Source organism: Clarias gariepinus, chromosome 28, assembly GCF_024256425.1.
Source record: "Clarias gariepinus isolate MV-2021 ecotype Netherlands chromosome 28, CGAR_prim_01v2, whole genome shotgun sequence".
Lineage (NCBI taxonomy): Eukaryota > Metazoa > Chordata > Actinopteri > Siluriformes > Clariidae > Clarias > Clarias gariepinus.
The window spans coordinates 11,556,579-11,570,603 of NC_071127.1; positions in this window are offsets into that span (position 1 = coordinate 11,556,579).

Genomic DNA, 14,025 nt, shown 5'->3' on the forward strand with positions numbered 1-14,025 from the left:
GTTGTTTTTGTGAAGTGCTAAGATGAATGAGACATCTGTCCTTTTAAGCAAAAAATTTCTATCTTGTCCCTACTTCTCCTGGCAGAGCACTGACGCTAGCTCTGGTTCTCGCATGGCACACAGGCCTCCGGCTGGCACAAATTGGAGCTGCCACTCAAGGCTGCATAGGGCGGGCGAGCAGCAGGAGAGGGACCGGGTGCTGTGTAATTTAAACCGAGGGATATCGACGCCCCCTTCTGTAATTATCCCTCTAACTCGTGTGTTATTTCCAATGACGAAAATGGACTTTATTAACCCCTGCCATTTTGGGCTGCTTTCTACCACATCTCTCTTTCTTTCTTTCTTTCTTTCTGAGAGGCCTCTCAGAGGAAGCTTGTGAAAAAGCTGCATCTGCCGGCCTTTTCACAGAGAACCGGCTCCCTTTTAACGGCCGAAGGATGGAGCACAATTTTTCATCCTGTCATGTAATGAGTGAGAAATGCGCCTAAATTGATTACCGGGGTAGGAAGGACTCAGTGACATTTTCACAGGAAGGTTTTTTTTGTTTTTTTGTTTCATGTTTCGTAGTTGAATGTCAGTCCAGTGCATCACAGCTTCCAGTTCTGTAAAGAACAAACCACTTTCCATCTCTCTCTCCCTCTCTCTCTCTCTCTCCCTCTCTTTCTCTCTCACTCTCTCTCGCTCCTTTTGCAACCTCCCTAGCATAAGCAAAATGTGCAGTTCATTTGCATCCGGCGAATACTTCATAATGCCTTCGATATGCACTTTACCTTTTTTTCTCTCTCTCTCTCTCTCTCGCTCTCTCGCGCTATATCTCTCGCTGTGCTGACGTTCACTGCGATTAATTTCCAGCTTCGTTGAGAATGAAGAAAGATACAGGGGTGAAAATTGGAAGTTTGGTTTAAAATGCAGACAGGCCTTGGCTTTCTGCTTGATGTCCTGTGACATCTCTGAGCGTCACACCTTTTGCATGGCAGAATAGGTGCTTGTAATAGAATTCTCCCTGCAGAGGAGGTTAATTACATTTCTTTCTTTTTCCCCTTCTCACTTTCTCACTCCTTCAGTAAAGGTGAAAAAACACAGAGTCAGCAACAGCAATACCTCGACATCAATGTTGAAGCGACAGATTGAATTCCAAGCTAATTCCTAATGGATTTATCTGGGCATTTCTGGGCTTCAATATCTTGTAAGATGGAATGTGCAGTATTTCTAGTTTTTTGAGCTGTCTTTGTCAGATTCACTCAAGCTATGATCATTTCACAAAAGAAAAGAGTGTTTTACTCCAGAGAATGTTAAGCTGGAAAAAAGGTTTTATATAACTTAATTCATGTGAGATGCAGCAGACAGCATTGCCACCTCACATCTTCAAGGTGCACAGTTCAACAATAACTTGCGTTATTGTCCTTAACCCTAGACTGGGGCATGCTGTAGCTACTGTCTCGGAACTGGTTTCTTTTGGTTTCTCTGATTTCCTTAGGTGTAAACAGATGGAGTGCCCTCAAGTGCATATTGTCATATTTAAAATTTAGTACCCACGTTATTGTAATATGATGTACAGTAACGATTGCTTCTGTAAGACCATTGTGTATGTCTTTTTTCCTCTTGGCATTGCATTAATACACATCTGAATGCCCGTAGTCCAGCAAGCATGTAAACAACTGTAAAGGCCTTAACCCTAAAGTCTGCTACATCTGTACTGCTCCCACTTTGTTTTTCCTGGTCTGCTTAAAAAGGTGGTCTAAGGGCAGTGGTATCTCAGAGAGTTAAGGCACTATGGATTGAAAGTTCAACAGTTTAAGCCTCAGCTCCACCAGGTTGCCATTGTTGGGCCCTTGAGGAAGGCCCTTAATCCAATCTGCTCCAGATGGCTGTCTCATGGCTGACCCTCCGCAATGACCCGAACTAGGCTGGAATATGCAAAGAAAGGATTTCACTGTAAGTAATGTGTATATATAACAAATAAAGGCTTAACAGTGCAAATCAATTATGAAAGCTAACCATATTAAAAACATGAAAGTAGACCGCGGATTCTGTATGTGAAATTGTTGACATCTGTCTTCATTAAAAAAATCTGCCTATGAAAACAATTGTAGTTGAAAGGGTAGTTAAAAGGTAGGTAAAAATCCATTGTGGAAATGTTTTAAAGAGTTAGTGTGATTTTAGACTAGGAATAATTGCTTCTTATGAGTGTTCACATTACTCAAACATACTGGACTTTTGGGGCAAGTGTGCAGGCACCCTCAATGATGAGCTGCTTCATGACAACCAGAGTGTCTACATTGCAATACATACGTGAGTGTTTTTAAGCTATACTTCTCCTGTGAGATCTTAATCCAAAAAAAACTTCTTTTGGTTGTTACTTCAATCATTTTTAATGTTGCTGTGCTGAAAAAAAGAACAGAAATACTGAAATAACTTAGGCACATACAAATTCAATTCAATTTTATTTGTATAGCGCTTTTAACAATTAAAATTATCGCAAAGCAGCTTTAGACAATCAAAAGAATTATTTAAGTCTTTATGGTATGTGAATGTGTATAAATCAAATGATCAGATAGTCCCTGGTGAGCAAGCCACGGGCGACAGTGGCAAGGAAAAACTCCCTGAGATGGCAATAGGAAGAAACCTTAAGAGGAACCAGACTCAACAGGGAACCCATCCTCATCTAGGTGAAACAGAGAGCAGGAATTGATCTGCATTTATACAGTGTGTTAGGTGGCAGGCAGTTCAGCTATAACAGTTGATGTTAATTGATGTTAATATGGAGTCCAGGTAGTTATTGAAGACAATTGCAGTCTTGAACTATCGAGCAACCGCAGCCAAGTCAAGTCCTCAGAGAAACAGCTGTTAACACCAGTCGAGGCCAGAACCGTCTTTATAGTAGAGTGAAACCATCCCAAGACACCAAACTCATCCCAAAGAGACATACGGGGCATCCATGAACCAGAAGCAGGGCACCAGGATGGGTCAGACAGGTCTGGAGGGCAGAGGAAGTCTGGATCACTGGCAGCTCAGGAACGACATGTGTAGCTCGACAGATAGAGGGAAGAGAGAGGGGGAGAGAGAGAACAGAAGAGGGGAGAGCAGAAGAGGAGAGATAACAGTTAGGTATGGTCGAAGTCACATGATGTATAATGTGGATGTATATGTAGTGTAGAGTGCAAGCAGAGACTCCGGCAGGACTAACTATGACAGCATAACTAAAAGGGAGAGCCAGAAGGAAACACAGACATGAGGGCTTCCTGAGATGTAAAGCAAACAATCACCTCACCGTCAACAAACCTGAGTGATCAATGAGAGTGAGGAAGACAGCATCCAAACATACCAGTTCACCATAATACCCTACGTCCATGAGTCCCACAGATCTGCCCCTTTACCCAAGACAAATCTATTTACAAAATGCTTGATTAAATTAATAGGTTTTTTGCCTGAAGTTAAACACTGAGATTGTGTCTGAGTCCCGAACACTATTTGAAAGACTATTCCATAATTTTGGGGCTTTGTAAGAAAAAGCTCTGCCCCCAGCTGTAGTTTTCATAATACGCGGTACTGACAAGCAGCCTGCATCCTTTGATCGAAGTAGGCGTGGCAATTCGTAAGACACTAGCAGTTCGCTCAGATACTGCGGCGCGAGACAATTTAATGCTTTATATGTCAAGAGTACTGTAGTATTTTAAAATTAATGCCAAATTTTACAGGGTAAAGTGAAGATAAGGTAGGTATGATGTGTTGGTATCTTCTGGTTTGAGTGAGGACTCTCGCTGCTGCATTCTGGACTAGCTGAAGCTTGTTTATGCGTCTAGTTGAACAACCAGACAGTAAGGCATTACAATAGTCCAACATAGAGGTAATAAAAGCATGAACTAGTTTTTCTGCATCGTTTAGTGACAGTATATTTCTTATCTTGCCAATATTTCTGAGGTGAAAGAATGCTATCCTGGTAATATTACCTACATGAATCTATAATCACACCGAGGTCTTTTACTGTTGCACTCAATGGAACCGAAAGACCATCTAAAGTTATAGTGTGATCTAAAATCTTACTTTTAGCTGAATGCGGTCCTATGACTAAAACTTCTTTCATATCTGGATTAAGCAGAAGGAAGTTAATTAGCATCCAATCTCTTATGTCCTGCACACATTGCTCAACTTTAGTAAACTGGTTTATCCCATCTGGTTTTGCTGAGACATATAACTGTGTGTTGTCAACAAATTAACAATGAAAACTAATACCATGTTTACCGATTATGTTGGCTAGATGTACTGTGGAAGCATGTACTGTATGGGGAAAAAAGCAGTGGGCCTAAAACTGAACCTTGTGGAACACCAAACTCAACTAGAGAGCATGCAGAATAATCACCATTTAAGTCTACATACTGATAACGATGGGTCAGATAGGATCTAAGCCAGGAGAGGGCTGTACCCTTAATTCCTACTACAGTTTCTAATCTGTAAAGAAGAATACCATGATGAATGGTGTCAAAAGGTGCACTGAGGTCGAGTATTACAAGCATAGTTACACAACCCTGATGAGAGGTCAATAGGAGGTCATTTACTTTTCCGAGTGCTGTCTCTGTGCTGGGATGGGGCCTAAATCCTGACTGATACAGTTTATGTTTGCTATTTCTATGTAGATTTGGGCACAGCTGCTCCGCTACTATTTTTTTAGAGAATCTTAGAGATAAAGGGGAGGTTTGATATTGGCCTGTAATTGGACAGCTGACAGGGGTCGAGGTCAGGTTTCTTAATAATCGGTTTAATAACTGCTAATTTAAAAGATTTTGGAACATTCCCAATGCTAAATGAAGAATTAATTATTCTCAACAGGGTTTCTGTTATTGCTGGTACTATCTGTTTAAAAAAAATGTGTCGGTATAGAATCTAATATACAGGTTGATGAATTTGCAGAAGAGATGAGTAAAATTAGTTCATTCTCTTCAAGGGGAGTAAAATATTCTAGGTTCTGATCTGACATGGTTAGTTTAACATCTGCATCATTGTGTTGTGGAGATTTCTGAAGTGGTCTTATTTCTAGTTAATTTGGCTACGGTATTAAATAAAAATCTAGGATTATTTTTGTTATTTTCTATAAGAGTGAAGAGATACGTTGATCTAGCTACACTGAGCTTTTCTATAATTCAGGATGCTCTCCTAACCAGTGTAGTGACTGCCCAACATAGGAATGCTGTAAAAAAATTAAATTATCAAATACTTTAAAGTTATTTTATTTTGTCATAGTGCAATGGTAACTAAAGTGCCACGAAGCCAGAATGGAAAATTGAAGTTGATTTAATTTCCTCTTAACATATATTATTGTTGTTGTTGTCTTCTTTCTGTCTGAACAATGGAACACAACCTACAGATTTTAGCATGAAGGCTTTTCAAAATGGGGCATCTATTCCTTTTGTAACATTCCAGTCATAATCTTGGCACTTGCCATACTGATGAGTTGTAGACTATAACTTACATGATATTTATCCCTGTATATTACCATCACACGATTTCTGGTTAAACACCCTATCTCCACTATGACAATTACTACTGTATACCTCATAACCACTACCATTCCTTTATATACTCATGCCTCAAATTAAAACTTATTAAACACTTATGAATGTACAGGGCATTGTAACACAGATGCATGTAGGCAAACACAGAGAAGGAGACAGAGAGCAGTTTGTGGACACCACATTTAAAAAGCCTTTTTTCTATGATGTGGAGTCAAGAGAAAGAAAAAACAAGTGAGTATGACAGAAAGTAGATCAAAATTATAATTTACAGTTAATGTATTGGTTGTGGCACAATGGCATAGTGGTTAGCACTGGATTTTGCAACTTCAGGGTCGGGGTTAGGTTCTTGTTTCAGGTTCATGTATGTGGAGTTTGCATGTTCTCTGGGGGTTCCTCCTACAGTTTGGGCTAAGTGGCATTTACAAAATTTCCCATCGTGTGTGTGAGGGTATGCTTATGTGTTACATTATCCAGAGTATGGGGTATGGAGTATGAATGAGTGAATATTTTAAATATATTTAAAAGATAAACAAGGTAAACATGAGCATTAAGGGCCTAGCTCAAGGGTCCAACAGTGGCAATTTGGTGGTTGTAGGGTTTGAACCGGGGATCTTCCGAACCGTAGTCCAATGCCTTGTGAACCACTGAGCTACCGCTAGCCCAAGGTTTCACTCTTGTCAGTCAAGAACAAGAAGCTGTGGTGACAATATGAACAGACTTACACAAAACTGAATAGTTCAAGGTTGGGAAATTATCACAGTGGTGTTTCTTCTGTCACACAACCTTCACAAAACCCACATATTCTGTCCTACTGTATGTGTGTATATGCCAGATATTGAAGAACAATGAAAATTGATTCGACTCAAAGGAAAGGTTGTGATGTTTTGAACTTGTTCGATGGAGCATTTTATCCCATACAGCCTCTTTGAGTGAGTGTTTTTGAACTCTGCCTTCCATAATCACAGGTCTACAGGCTCTCTTTGATCCTCTGTGCTCCCTCTTTATCAGTAGGATTCCCACAAAAACCAAGGACTAGCTGTGGTCAGGCTCCCTCAGGGAAGAAAATACTTCCTTTGAGATTAGGACATGTGGGTGGACATCCTTCTCAAAGCTACAGGGGTGCCATCTCGGAGCCAGGCGCTCACTAAAGGCCACAGAGAAGCGGATTTTCTCGGGTTACGGGAAGATGGCTGTCTGCCCAGACGTGCACTTCTGTTTTGTTTTCTCTCCCTTGCATCACTTGAGTATACAAGAAAGAGTAACATTCAAAGGAATTGAAGTTCAAATAGTTGTAAACGTGCCAAAGCAGACTAAAGTAGAGCAAAGCTGTAATTTATTCAGTCAGGCCATCAGTTATTAACAAGTGCATCCAGAACCATCAATAATTAAGTGCACACCGGATGCAGCTTTGTATATTATAATATCTCTGACTACAGAAGGGAAGAAAACAATAGATTCAGTGGTTTTAGTCCCAACCAGCAGACAAGAGGATTACATCCTGAGTATTAGAAAAATTAATGGATCAGCCTGCAGATTATCCCTAGTTTAATCAACCCATGCCATGATGTTTATAAAGCATTGTTGATCATCACAGGTTAAAATATATATATATATATGAAATAATAATAATCTAAAATAAATACCATTATGAATGTATAGAAATGTAAAATTGAGTCTGAGTTAAACAGATTCTCATTCAGCTTTTCCATTTTTTCTTGTCAGAGCCTCATTTGAGATAAAGTGCTATACAAAAAAAAAATTAAACACAAGAGGAAAAGAAGGAAGTAGTTGGTTTATTTCTTCCAAAACTTAATTATACTTCTGAATGCTTCAGTGAGGTTCTCGAGAGCAGCTATCTGTGATATTTTACATTTATGAAGCATCTGCATAATACAGATAAGATATTCAATTAACCAGGGTGTGAGAAAAAAAAAAAAGTCGGTCCTATTAAATATTAATCATTCCACATATTGCTTTGATTGCTTAATTACAAACATAGCGGTGGAGGATAGCAAGATGCGTGCAACCTCTTTTGAAACACACACACACACACACACATAGCCAAGGCAGCCCTGCAAGCTCTGATTTATGTCCAGGTCTTATTGAAATGCCAGCAGTGAATGTAGTGTAACTGATGTATAGAAGCTCGGCTCTAATTCCACTCTGCCCCATGTCACGGACTGTATAAAAAACACTCTGGTGCGGCTGGACATGTCTAAGGAGGAGTAACCGGTGATAGATGGGTCGTATTTTTTTTAAATGAGTGGAAGTTGAAGTACATGAAAGACGGATGTGAATGATTGTAGCTTACTGGTGCAGAATATGGTGCAACATGCAGAATATTGAAATTTACTTGATTTATTGAAAGTTTGTAGAACAGTTGGTTTCCCCTTAAATACAATCAAATGTTAAATATTTAAAATAACATTCAGTTTGTTAGGTGCAATATGATGTTTCAAGTTTAAATATGTTTAAATAGTTAATATTAGGCCTTGGTTTAGTTATCTTCCGAACAAATTACACAGTCAATACAGTGTATTGAAGTCAAATATGGTGATTAATAATTAATCACCACAGGCTCACAGCTCCATTCCAATTAGAGATGGTGGTTAGAGATTCTCAGTGATAAGTCAATAGAAGTCATGCTTGGTGGACACTTCTAAAGGAAAGGTCAGAATAATTCTAAGGATGGCCATGAAAGTAAAAAAAACCCAAAAAAAACAGGGTGAGTGCACCCTGTCTGGATCAGTGCCACCAGGATCCACCCCTGAAGTTAGACCGTGGGGTTGATTCCTCGAAGTGAACATCTGGTGATTGGGTTTCCCACAAAAACCCATTGGCTCACTCTGAAATAGTTATGTGGGGCCTTATTTTTGGCTCACCTCCTGAAGGGTGAGGCTCAGAGGCAATGGCTCTTGGGTGGCAGGTATGTGACAGATAGAAGAGTCTTAGATGTACTAGACTGTGACAGTAAAACTGAATTTGAGATTTGGTACTTCACCCTTACACCCTGTCTACACATTGGAGACATTGAGCTTGACAGGATGAGAAGATCCTGTCAAGAAGGATAAGAAGATACGCCTACTGTATCAGACATAACCTTAAAAACCATTAATATTACCACCACCTAGCCTCCAAGGTGGTTCTGGTACCTCATGGCTTGGCACCACATGGCCTTTGGGGGTGTGCTATAGTGCCAGGATGTTGGCAGAGTGTATAGTAACATGGCAAACAATTCCCTAGGAGGAGCTGCAATCTATATCCAGGATTAGAAAAAAAAAGGGGTGGCACAGTGGGGAACATTTCTGCATGGGATCACTGGTTTTATCTATTTTCTATGTTGCTGCCTGTGTATGTAGAATTTCTGTGTGAATGCTCTGCCTATGTCCATCTGAGTATACTAAATGATCTCTAGTTCTAACTGTCCCTGTTACAGTATCTGCCATGAACCTGTCCAGAAAGAAGTATTTATTGAAGATGAGTCAGTGAATGAGACCAAATTTCACCATTACATTGTAAAGCCAGCAAAGTTTATATGAAAATATATAAAACAGCAGAATTATCTTATTGTTTGGGTAGTGACTATTGTCATAAACATCGCACTTGACTGCTATTGTCCAAGATTCCAGTCTGCTACAACAGGCTACAACAAGCAACACATAAAAAGAGAAAAAACCTCTTAAACGATTTGAATAAAGCTACAGTATGTTTGAGGCACAAGCAACATCATCCTTGTGGCTAATGGAGATAAAGCTTCCATAAGTCTTAACCAAGATTGAGAATGTGCACTTTAGATAAAAAGGGAGAAATTCTTGTTTAAAAAGTACAAATTAATCATATTGTGTGCCTGTAAGACCAAAATAAACTCAATTAGAGAGCAATCAAGGGTTTAGGTTCCTTGGGGCTTTAACTTCTATTGAATCTATTTATCCTTTTCACGAGGCTCAAAATTAATTTAAATGTGATTTTACAAATGATTGTTCATGTTTATTAGAGAAACCATACAACAGTTAAAGTAGGAGACAAATCCAGACGCGATACCTCTTCCCCCTTATATTCCTCATCATCTGGTTTCATGTTGACGCTGATCTCTTGGAGCGTGTTAGTGTGAGGATGAAGTCCATATCAGAACACAGCAGCAGAGTAGTGCATTCAGGAAGGGATTGAGCTAGGGGTGCGTATGTGAGTAAGGGGGTTCCTACTTGAATGACCATCATCTCTGCCCCCTTCTTATCTGCTTCCGCACAATAGGCGCTGCACTAACCTGCCTATGCATAAGCAATATCGCAGCAAAGTCTTGCAAGCCATCCCTGGAGATTTATTTGGCCGCTGAAGTAGAAAATGAATATTTTACAGTTGGCTTGTCTGATCAATTACCTACAAGCTGTTGCTGTATTTTGTGGCTAGTGGGAGAGAGGTGCTGATAGGGGCTGATAGATATACCCAAAGAGAATCAAAATTATGGCGATATAGAAAATGCTGTCTCTAAATGAGAGCGACTCAAGCAAAGAAGCACTTTCTGTTATTTTCTAATTTGGCATTTGGTATTTAAAGTGCACTCAACCTTTTGCAAAGCAAATGAATGTTTTCAGATAATTATTATGCATCTAATTCATTAACACACACAGGACCAATTTACCTGTATACTATGGATTTTAAATTCAAAATCGGCTCTAATACTAAGAAAAAAAATCTCCTACTCCTTAGCTAAGGAGTGTCTGTGTGTTTGTGTGTGTGTGTGTATGGGGGGGGGGGGGGAGGGGGGGTGTGTTTGGGGTTGTTGAGAAGATAAGATGAGTTCTCCTAACTTTTATTTTTGTTTCCTGCAATGCTAAGCTTCAGAGCTACACTACAGTATAGTGTCAAAAGTATTCGCTCACCTCCCTTCACATGCATATGAACTTGAGGAATAGAACCCAATAGAACACATTTTGTTAATTCAATTCCCCTAAACACACTCCTAAACCTTGTGAGGCTAACCCTTGTGAAGCTTTAATAGCTGCAAAGGGTTGGCCAACATCATATTAAGAACTGGATGTTACTCAAGTTCATATGCATGTGGAGGCAGGAGAGCGAAAATTTTTGCCAATATAGTGCATAATTTTGTGGAGCAATAAATCACAGCAGAACATAATAGTGAACATTTTTATTATGTACTACTAGTTCTGCACAGCTTTTTAAAAATATTCACAATAGTAAACATCAAGACTGTATCTGTACTGTATCATGCTTTTATTAGAAATTAAAAGAATCAGAAACTACCTTAATGAAAAAAAAAAAAAACCTAGGTGTCCAATTACTAAAAATTACACACATTATATTTTTTAAAAGAATTGTCTGGTTGCATTCATCAAATAGACATGCATACAGAGTGCAAGTAAAAATGCATATTATGTAATAGTAGTGTCTATGAAAAAGTAAAAGGCTAACAATGTATGCAAAAATTTACTGATCATATTTACTGATCATTTTATCAGTTAAAAATTTACCCACCGTTGATTTGCCCCAAAGAAGCAGTGACATTGAATTAGTTACACTGTCATTACTGGGGTGCATAAAAACTCGCAAAAGTTGCACTGCTAGGATTGAGATGTATATTTCATAAAATAGTCACTTAGTATCATAGTATAGTATCTATAACTATACAATGCAGACAATAAACTCACCAACTGTATTTAACCAAGCAAAGAGCTTAAAAGAGCCGTCCTTTGGATAGATACTGCAGTGATTAATATGGTTCTTTAAAGCAAAGAAATCAACTTGGGAGAATCTACGAAAATTGTTGAATCTACTAGAATATATACAGTATAACTCGCAGGAAAACTCACAGCTATGTTTAGTAGTGAAAGTTAGAGTATTTCCACCTGCACAATGTAAAAAGAACTCAAGCGGTTGGGACTAAATAGCTGTGTCGGTTTAAGAAAATTGAGGCAATTCAATTTTTATTTTGCATTGAAAAAAGTCATATGGTCTGATACATTCAGATTCACCCTGTGTCAGAGGGATGGATACACCCCTTAAGAAGATATAGCAAATTAAGTGATTCAGCCATCATGTCTATAGACCACCATACAAGCCAGGTGGGACAGTGTTTGGACCTGGAGTTGCTTCTGTTTGTCAGGTATAGGTTAAGTTATGTTTACTCACTCATCATCTATAAGGGTTGATCCTGTATTCAGGGTCACGGAAACCTGGAACCTATCCTAGGAGACTTGCAGGGCACACACATACTGTACATACACACACTCATAAACAAACTATGGGTAATTTGGGAACGCCAATTAGCCTAACCTACATGCCTTTGGACTGTGGGAGGAACTGACCAAGCATGGGGAGAACATGCAAACTCCATGCACACAGACACGGGAATCAAACCTGGGCAGGAATTGAACCCGGACCCTGGAGGTGCAAGGCGACAGTGCTAACCACTATACCACCATGCTGCCTTAAGCTATGTTATGATGAAAATGATGACCTGCATATAATGAATGACCAGGTTTTTCCATCCAAGGATTTTTTTTCCGTTCCTGATAGCACAAGCAGATTCCAAGATGGCAATTATAGGATTCATTGGGCTCAAATTGTGAAAGAATGAAGCATGATTTTCATACATGGCCACCACAAAGGCCAGACCTTAACCCTATTGAGAATCTTTGGGATGTGCTGCAGAAAGCTTTATTCATTGGTCCAACTCTCCCATTATCAGTAGAAGATCTTAAAGGGAAATGACTGTGATTGACAATACATATTGTGATATTGCATACGCTTGTCAAAACATTGCCCAGGAAATAATCAAAGTACTGTCTCAATATTAGAATGTTTTTATTTAGTCTTTTGGCCGGGCAATGTAGTTATACATTTATATTCTTTTCATATACTGCCTTCTTTCTTCAAATTGAAAGACCCTGCCATTTTGAAAACATCAGATATTGTTTTTTTGTACACTTTTACTTTAAGTCACAGTGCCCTTAATGCTCATAAGAGAGGACTTTGATTAAACCTAACCAGAGCACTGCAATTCCCTCCTCATTTCCTGTTATCTCCTGTTGATTGCCCATTGAAGATACATTAATGAAGTGTCTTAATCATACGACTCAGCCAATCAAAATATCCACTGTCCTTGAAATCAGCGCTGTGATTTCGGTCAGCTCTGAGAAAAAGCTAGTGACTGAGTGACAGTCAGATTTAAATGCAGCACTTGTTAGTGACTGTAAAAGTTCCATGCAAAAAAAAAAAAAAATGCATGCAGTTATCCTGCATTTTACATCATCAAAATGGAATTTGTAGCACTGTACAGCAGTGGAGTTCTTTTTTGGGATGGTAACATAAAGCAGATGAATAATGCACAATGAATAATTTCTGTGTAAATCCAATCTGCAGTGGTTTTGGCTTAACCAATACAACAAACAGGATATACAGATTTAGTGGGAAGAAATCTGGAATCATAGTAATCCGGATCATAGACAACATAGGATTACAAAAGTAATCATAGAATTTGGCATGGTTGAAAAGTTTTATGACAACACCGCAACCTCAATAAGCACACTTATTTTTTGTACTTAAACCATGTCTGGAAAATCAAATGATTATTGTGGCATCATTTTATAGACTCTTAGATATTAGAAAAGAGATTACAGCAACCTTGTTGATTTCCAAGAAATCTTAATTTAATTTAATTTAACCTTAATTTAATTTGTGTGCGTGTGCTTGTGCTTGTGCGTGTGCATGTGTGTGTGTGTGTGTGTGTGTGTTCATATCCCGCAGACGTTACCAAATGTGGTTCTTTGCACGATTAAGGGTCAAGCTTAAATCATAAAGTTTTGATTACCTGAACATAAGATACAAAAAGCTCCAGTTGATATGATTAATGATTAAATTAGTTTGAAGTTTCTCTCAGCTTGTTGTCTTTTACTTTTGCTGGTAAATATTTGGAAAGAATCCTGATACACTGGTTTGCCATAGAAGACTGCTGTTTTCTGCTTTCACAATTGCTCCAGCAACTTGGCCCATTAATCACTCTTCTTGTCTGCACATATAGGGTTTAGCTTTGTTGCATTGTAATAACATACACATGCACTCCTGTTGTTTGTTGGTACCTCTTGTAAACCTAACTAAGTTTAAGGTTTTAGCATTGCTACAGTATCTGTTGCATCCAATGTGAAATGAGATGCTAAAATCAAATTTAATAATATAAATGCATTTCTTCTCATCAGCACTTTTATTTCCGTATATACAGTAGATTATTACTCTGCCTGTGATGTTGATTTTTATATCAGCACAGCATGACCCTCTAGTCTCCCCTCATGTCTGTGTTTCCTTCTGGCTCTCCCTTTTAGTTGCGCTGTCATAGTTAGTTCTGCCAGGGTCTCTGCCTGCACTCTGCACTAAATATACATTCACCTTATATATTGTTCGACTGTGACCATACCTAACTGCCATCTCTCCATCTCTTTTGCTCTCTCCTCTTCTGCTCTCTCTCTCCCACTGTGCTTTTTTCTCTACCTATCTCTCTGTC